This window comes from Alligator sinensis, unplaced genomic scaffold (assembly GCF_000455745.1).
Source record: "Alligator sinensis unplaced genomic scaffold, ASM45574v1 scaffold210_2, whole genome shotgun sequence".
NCBI lineage: Eukaryota > Metazoa > Chordata > Crocodylia > Alligatoridae > Alligator > Alligator sinensis.
In genome coordinates this window covers 790,307-799,172 of record NW_005841946.1, presented here as the reverse complement: position 1 = coordinate 799,172, position 8,866 = coordinate 790,307, and positions in this window count along the sequence as shown.

The window sequence follows — 8,866 nt, the reverse complement described above, 5'->3', positions numbered from 1 at the left end:
ACACTCATACTGCACAGCAAATATGGTGACTTGTGCCGACTTGCATGTAAATTTGATACCTGCAGGTATCAAATTTACACCTGATTATTTACTTTGCAGTAACGCACATGTAGACGCCTTACTGAGCAGTAACACTGTGTGTGTGTGTGTGTGTGTGTGTGGACTGACTTGGGACTAACTTTAGTCCTAAGTCAGTCCACACTGAGCGTTAATGTGCTTTAATGCCTGCACATGTAGACAACAGTATTCCCGCTTACTGTGCAGTAATTTACTGCACAGTAAATTTAAGCCGGCGTAAATGCACGTGTAGACACTCCGCTGTAGAGCATCCTAAAAAATGCTCTAGATTATGCTCAGAAGCACATTGTCTCCTGGCAGGCCCTCAAGTTGAAGGAGATGAATAGTGACTTGGAGTTACTTTTCTTCTGTCCCTTAGGTCCTGAAGGAAATCTTGGTATTGTGATTCCAGAATAAAAAGCTCCAACCCTGCATGGAATAAAAATGTTGAAGACAATATGTCGGTAATGCTGAGTAGGTTTGTACTGCTGATTTAGTTTCATGATTCCCTGGGGTTTAGTCTGCAGAGAGGTCTCCGTGACCTCTGCAGATTACAGAGTAAAGACCAGACTCTGCTGCCTGGTGTGGCAGCGTAAAGTTGCATTACTCCATCACAGCGGCTCCTGATTTATATCACTCTGGTGGGTAGCAGAATTTATCCATAAAGTAATAGTGACCAGGTTTGGGGTTTTTTTTTTTTATTATTATTATCATGTATGTACTAGTGCTCCAGTTTCCTGCATAAATGCAGGATGTTTAGCTGCTATTCCAAGAACGATGCAATAGAGACAGTCTAAAATTTAGCCTAAAATAATGAGCATTTGTAACTGCAGTCCATTGAATACAGAGCACATTCTCCATATCAGTCTGTGAGAGTGCGCCCATGAGAGTGTGCTGGAGGTGTGTGCCTTGGTCTCCCACCCTGCTCACAGGTATTGATTCATCTGTGAAAGCGTGAGTGGACTTTTCTGCCTCACTGAGTCATAGGAAGAAAATGGGAAGAGAGAGGATCTAGTAAAGGTTTCCATTTCGCTGGCAAGGTGGGGCAGCTGGCTCACACACACTGATCATGAAGTTCCTTCCTCTGAGGGGCCCTGCGGGCAATGTCTGGCCCCAGGACCAGTGCAGGACGATGAGGGGAGATGGTCTGGCCCAGCTGCAAAAACATCGGGATGGACACCAGGGGCATCTCATTCATTCCCTGCATCTCCACAGGTCTTCTGGGATTTGCGGGGCTCAGACCTGCTGCATCCTCTGCAGAGGACATGAAAAAAGTTGAAGGTAACTGCTGTGGGCTCCTGATGGAGCCTTCCTCCCTCTGCACGTGCTGTTCCCTGGGGCCCACACGTGCATCTGGGTACCCCTGCCAGCAGCACCCTGTTGCGCAGAGAGCAGGGAGGTCCCCAGGGCTGGGATAGCTAAGGAGAAGAAGGGCTCTGTCTTGCGCTCTCTCTCTCTCTCTCTCTCTCTCTCTCACTCCTTGTCAACACAAAACTGCTGCTCCAAACTTGGCTGTGTCACCTGGCCCAGCCAGCTCCCAGCCCCTGGCTCCCACGGCCCGCCTCGGCGCTCACAAAGCCTCTGGCCAGCTGTCCCAGCCCACTCGAATCCCTCCTTCTGCGTGTACGGAGCTCTTTTCCTGTTTGCTTTACAAGGCTAGCTAGCCAAGACGCGGAGAAGGGAGGCGAACGGGCTCAGAGGAAAGGTATTAAAGAAATAGGAAAACATCATCAAGAGGGTTCCCAGCCAGCCGTTTCCTTGGTTAGCCCTTTCACAGCAGACAGAAGAAGCTGTAGGCCTGTGGAGACGCACAGACCCAGCCTCCTCCTACATCCCTCAGCCCTCTGGGCAGAGCGAAGCACGGTGTCCTTCTCCATTGCTGAGCCAGGCCTCTGACTGTCCTCTTGCTGTCCCTGAGCCAGGCTCCTGCTCCACTCCCAGGACTCTGGGTATGCAGGGGCTTGCAGAGACTGCAAAGCAAGGTTTAGGGGTGGGAAGGATCAGGCAGCCCCCAGGAATGGGTGATCTGAGTATGGGGATGCTCCTAGGCAGCTCTGAGGGGCTGGGGGGCACTCGGCTCCACCTGCGCCATGTCCAATGCTGCAGACGCCCGGCGCTCACCACTCAGGAGTCAGGCTCTAAAGCACATGATTAGCTTAAACTCAGGAGATTTTTAAGCCTTTGTAACTGTGGGATGCTTTCTCTTCTGCCTCAGGGTTCATTGGCATTGTATTCCCTTGCTTTTCTCTGCAGTCACAAGGCTTGAAATGTTCTTTTAGTTTTCAGGGAGCCCAGAGGTCCTCCTGAGTCTGGGAGCCAAGGCATAGCAGCGGAGCCCCTGGCGTGGCCTGTCTGTGTTTCAGATCCCCAGCCATACTGTGGACAGTCAGTGATGCATGCTTGCAGGGCACCGAGCAGCAAGGGCAGCGCCTGGCACAGTCGTTCCTGCTGGAGCCAGGTGAGAGCAAGCTGCTCCTGTTCAGCTCCAGGCACTGTGTACACACTAGGTGCACAACCCTAATCTACCACCTCTTGGTCTTCCCAAGTGCCCTTTCCTCCCAGTGCATTGCCCCATCCAGGCGCTGCAAGACTTCATCTGATCTCCATGCCCCTGCCTGTGGGCAGAGGCACAGAGAGCTCATCCAGCACCAACTGGGTAGGGCAAGGGGAAGGGAAGTGCCTGGTGCCCCTTGATATGCTGTTGGCAGGGGGAGTACCAGTCTGCCTGCCCCCCGGCCCTCAGGTACACTGCCGGGGACAGGACTGCACTGCCCGGCTCCAGTGGCCAAGCAGGTTGGGGCCGCGGCAAAGACATCCGGGGATGGGGATCCTGGTGCCCCTCGCAGTCAGTGCCGTACTGCTCTCCCCACCCCCCGGTGACATGACTGCCTGTGGGAGCTGAGATTTGGAAAGTGGCTGGAGGCTTTACTAGCATGGACAGCAGTTGACGGCGCATGGTCGGGGAACCTGAGCAGCCCAGGGACATGCAGGACTTTCATTAGCTGGTAAAGCAGGAGCCCTTGTTTTGGGAGCTGAAGGTCCTATGTCCCTAGGATGTAGCTGGCTGTTGCAGGGCTGGCGGGCTCTTGGATAGAGCACTGGGCTGGGACTCGGGACATCTGCTTTCTCTTCCTGGGTCTGCAATGACTTGCCAGGTGACTCCGGGTGAATCGTGCATGCTCTCTGCTCCTGGGCTTCCCCATCTGTAAAGTGGAGATCCTAGTACAGACCTTTGGGGCCAAATTGATAGAGGGGCTGTGCAGAGGCAGGGACTGTTCTCCGCTAGCGGAGGATGCGTCTAGAGCCACAGCCCTGCTGCGGTACTAAGGACAGCTGCCCTGCGAGAGGCGATGTCTCCTGTAAGAGACATGAAAACCCAAGGCCCTCAATCACTCTCTGTCCTTAAAATACCCCTCGCTGGGGCTTTTCCTCTGGCAGAACAGGAGCATCAGTGCCATTCTCCTGCCCAACTCCTCTGCACTGGGGCTAAGGGCAGGATAAGAAAAGGGAAACTGAGGCATCCCCGAGTCGCTGACAACTCCAGTATCTGGCAGGAAGCAATGGGAGGAAGGCAGCGTGTGCCCTGTTTGAGCACAGCCGTGGCTCTCACACCCAGACGGTCCCCTGCAGAACATGACAGGGAGGTTTCCTGAGAGCGGGGAGACTGGAAATCAGGAGACTTTTGGGGAACAGCCAAGTTAACCCTTCGCCTGCTGGCATTTTCCAGGCCGAGAGCCGAACGGCGGCTGGGGAAGATGGATATAACACATGTCTGCAGTCTCCGAAGGGTTATTAACTGCACAGTAATGGCCATGAAACTTGGCTTCCCCGTTGTATGTTCAAAATGGCAAGGAGTCAAGCCCAAGTTTGTTTCCTGCGAGCTGCAAGGCCGAGCTCTGCTCGGGCCAGTTGGGAAACGAGGGGAGCCCTGTGCGGAGGGAGGGGGCAAGGAGAAATGCTGGGGTCCAGATCAAGGCCCCCAGCTTCCCCTCAACCCTTGAACTATTTCTACCTGAGATGTCCCAGAAGGCCATCGCTCACTACAGGGGTGAGGAGATGCCTAGTCTCACTCCAGCTCTGTGTTTCTCATGCACTGAGACCACTGCTGCATGTAGGGCTGTTCCCTTCCTATGGGTTTACCCGGGAGGGCTCACCCCTCCATTTCTAGCTGAGGGAGGATAATGCCAAGAGGTGCCACAAGGCTCGCTGGTGACCTGACCTGGCTTGCATGCACCTTCCCCCCCTGCTCTCAGAGGGCCTGAATATCATATTCAGGCCCTTCCCGGAAGAGCTGCCTGTGCCCTCCTCGGACCCGGCGGTGCTGACCCGACCCAGCTCTGCGGGAATGCCGGCAGTGCCCGTCCAGCCAAGCTTCCTCTCACCAACGGCTAACGCCAGACACACGTACCAGAGCAGCGCGAGACCGAAGGGGCCGGCTTGCCAAGCACTTCATGCCTCCGAGCTAAAACGACATCGGCTACCCACGGAGACCGTGAGCAAGTCACCAGGCGCACGCTTCCCAGGAGTCAAAGCCCAAGGTGACCGCCTGAGTGCACTGCCATTTCAGGTCCAGGTTCCTTAGCAGATGACGAGGGCTGGTGGCGAGCTGGAGAAAACACACAAGGCTGAACTTTTCATGGCTCTTCCCAGGGCTGGGAGCTCCCAAGCCAAGCTGCAAGCCTCCTAACCCTCTGAGAAGGCCAAAGCGGGGTGGAATGACAGCTCGACCCCATGCAGAGCAGTGCAAAGTGGGGTCCCCTGAATCCCACTCCTAGAACCAGGGTAGCGATGGACCTAACCAACGTCTGAGCTATCCAGAGGTGCTGGGTGTGTTTGGGTCCGAGGGGTTGGTTTGCCTCCTGTGAGAAAACAGCAAGCAGCAGCTGCAGGCCCCAAACCTGCCCCTGCACGAGCGGGTCCTGCACCGGGCTCTTGGCCTTTGGGGCCTGTCTCTGGTTTCGAGGCAGACTGAACCCAAAAGCTGAAAGGACAATGAGGACAAAGCCGGTGCGTCTCATCTGCTCCAATGTGTATCTGAACCACCCATTTGAGACTGGACCTAGGCTTGTCCTGAAGGTCTGTGAACATGCTGGAGTAGCTTGGGCAAAGGAGTGCGTGACATCAGGTGAAACAGCCCGTTTTCGTGTCAGGGCAGGGCTTCCCTGGGATCAGCGTGCCCGTTCCCTTGCTCTGGCACATGGCTTAGTACATCACGCTGCAACACGCCTGCTGGGCCGGAGGGGACCACTGGCATCACTGTCAAAGGCAAGTACTGTACGTCTATGGCTTGACACTCACCTTCTTTTACAGGTAATTATGCCCCAGGGCCAAGCAGAGGATGAGGAGACGGGGCTCCCAATTTCCATTCCCACTGCTGCTACCAGCTCCTTAGTTGTCTGGGGTAGGAAACACCTAAACCTCAGCAGCAAATCTGCCCATTCCCCGGATGCCTTGGAGGTACTCACCATCCCTGAAAATCAGGCCATTAACCTCCCAGCGACTCAGTTTCCTGGTGTGTAAAAGGGGTTATTCTATATTTTACTGGTAGGATTTTATTAATCTTTCTAAGGCACACCGAGGTCTTTGGGTGAGGACAGAGGTAACATGCCCTATCAATCCTGATCTGTTACATCATTATCTAATTAGCACAGTGATTTCAGAGGGACTACATAGAGCAAATGACACCCTTGTCAAGACCTCGCTGTCGGAGTTTGCTTTGAATTTATAGAGGAAATAGAAAATTATAGACCTTGCCTTGATTTTTTTTGGCATCTCCTCAACCTTCTGCCCCCTCTCCAACTCTTGAAGGACTTTCCCTGACAGACTGGTTCCTTTACCATGTAATTATGGGTTGCCTCTAGAAAACAGTCTAACGCTCCTTTAGAGCTGACGTGAGCTGATCCGACCAAAGCCAAGGGGTTTGTTTCATTCTTGAATTCCCATTCCCTGGTGCTGCCTTACGCTTGCCTTTAATTAAGGGAGATTATGTTTTCCTAAAAACAAAAAGTTTTAACCAAGGTTAGTGCAATGAAAGACCCTGGATGAACAGCCTTGAAGAGAGAGAGCCCTAGTTTATCCGCTGATTTTTCCAGCCCGAGCTATCTGCATGGGGGGGGGAACTTCAACTTACACACAATAATACCCTGCTTCAAGGACACCCGGGGTAGAGGGTAGTTCACTTCCAATTACAATTCTGCCTCTCTGCTGAGGTAGCCACCAGGCACACAGGCTTTTACACGTGGATGCTTATCTAGTGCGAAGGGGTTTGAGATCACCAGCTTGCCCCACTTGGGTCACTGAGTGGTCACCAGATGGTAGGAAACCAAGGGACCTGAATAGGAAGTCTAGGTCTGAATGATTGCAGCCACCCTGGCTGAGACGGTGGAGAATAGAGGTGTGTGGGTAGTAGAGCCTCCTGAGCCTGGAGACCATGGGGTATGAAGGGAGCAGCATGCCTCCAATTCTCTCTGGGCATGGGCATGTTAAGATCTGAGACGTGGCTGGGATGAGAAGAGCAGACCCAGTCTCACCCAGGGTTTCACACAACTACATGTCTAGCAAAACGTTTCTTCTTAATGTCTCTTATTGCACGGCGGTCACAGTAACAGCAGCACCTTGAGTGGAGGCGAGACGGGAGAAATCCCAAATGCCGTCATATTTGGCCCATCTCTGGTTTTCAGGTTTTAACGACGAGGTCATCCGTATTCAAATGAAGGCCAAACCCATTTGCATTATGCCCCCAGCTTTCTGGACTGTCTGCCTTATTAGGTAAGCATGTAAGCTAGTCTGTTATACGCAAATGTGCTCACGTACCTGCCTGCTTTGAGATGTACAGACCTATATGGAGAGAAAAGGAAACTCCACGAGTTCTGGGGGGCAGGGGAGTGACCATCCTTGTAATGGCGAGGGTGGGTGGAGAGAGGGGTATAGGTTCAATTGAGAGAGGTAGTTCACCATGTTAGTCTGAAGCTAGTCAGAAGACAGGGTATATATACACACTGTTAGAGACTAAATAAAATTATATCTAGCACAAGTTTTCATGAACCCATCACTCCATCAGATGCTGTAATAGAGGGCATTGAAGAGGAATACCTAGGACTTAATTTGGGAATAGGGCCAAGCTTGGAGGTAGGGATCATGCCTCGTTTCCTCTCTGAATTTGTTTTCAGGTTGGTTTTGCTCTGATTCACGAGTACACCTGGCATGTGCGTAATCACCTCCCTTCACCATCTCTCTGAACCTTTGTTTCCTTCCCTTCCCTTCCTCCTGTGTCGCCTTCTAACATGCTTCACTCTTGGGTCCTTGCATTGCCCATTCCTCCACTGACAAACAGCCATTTCCTCACCTTCACCCCCACCCCTGTCTTTTTTTTTTTAAATCTATTGGGGGGGAAAACAGAAGTTGTTTTAATTTAATTTAATTTAATTTAATTTAATTCAATTCAATTCTACCAGTTTGCCCTTTGGTACAGACGTCACCAGTGGCGTGACTCTGGGCTATTTAATAATAACTCTGGGCTATTGTCACGGCTGTACGTGCTGCTGTAAATCTTGCACGAGTAATTCACACATTTTTATGGCTCAGGCTTTGAATTCTTCTAAAATTGTATCCGTGAAGTGGTGAATCCTGATGATTTCTTTAGACATCCAGTAGAAACGGGACCTTCATAAAACCACAGAAGATTCATTTCTGTCTCTCAGTCGGTGATTTTGCTCCCCAGCTCTTTAATAACAAGAGCATTGGCACAAACATACAAAATGATGTACGGCACAGTTTTGTCTGCTTTGTATTCCTGACCAAATTCTTTTTCGGGTAACGAACTGAGACATCAACTGAAGATTAAGATTTTCGATGGGGGAATATGATACAGGTAGTCATTGAAGAACACATGAAATAACCATTAAGCAACGGAGATCCCGCAGAGCCACTCGAATCCCCCCAGTATTGGAGAAAAACAATACATCAAATGTCACAGAGGAGCACAACCGCTGGTGGGAAGTCGGGACAAAGCGGCAGCCCCCGCGCGTCGAATGCATCTGCGGGTGTCCGGGGAGCTTCTCCGCTGGCAGCCGAGGGAGATAGGGAGCTGGTGATGGCCGAGTTTTTTTATCTAGGCAACTGCTGCGAATAGAGGTGCCGAGCGCGCGCACCCGAAATGTGTCGCACTTCCCACACGTCCATCCTCTTAGGGCTCCCCGAAAAATAAAAGTTGGCGCCCACGGCTGTGCGCTGCACCTGCGGCAAAGCGACACCTGTGAAGCTTTAAGCAGCCGGGGATGTGCATTTTTCCAAGAGCCATTTCCAAGCAAGAGCAGGTCGGAGAGGAAGGAAGCCTTCGCCACCCAGCAACGCTCGCTTCGTATTGCTACCCGGGACGCGTGTCTGACCCACGCAGGCTACGCGGGCGTCTCGCTCCCGCGCCCAAGAGCTACATGTCGTCGAGGAAAGACCTCGCGCGTCCCCAATGCCCAGACCAACTGTGTCCACACTGCACTGCCAGCCTCCTGCCCCCTGTGCTTTCCCCTTGCCCTGGGGGAAAAACAGCAGGGGAGTGAAGGCAAGAGAGAGCCAGGAGGGGTTTCCAACACCCCCCAGGATGCTTGGGGTGGCAGCCCAGGATTTCCCACCCAGCCGGCAGGGGTAGGGGTAGGGGGCGCCCCCTAGTGCCTGCCCCGCGCGCTGCGCGCCCACCACGTGGACCTGCCGCCCCTGACAACCTAGCTATTTACTCGCGCGGCGGCCAATGGGCGGGCGGGAGGCGCCGCTCGGGGCCGCCGGCGGCCCATGGGCGGGTGGGGCGGGGCACGGC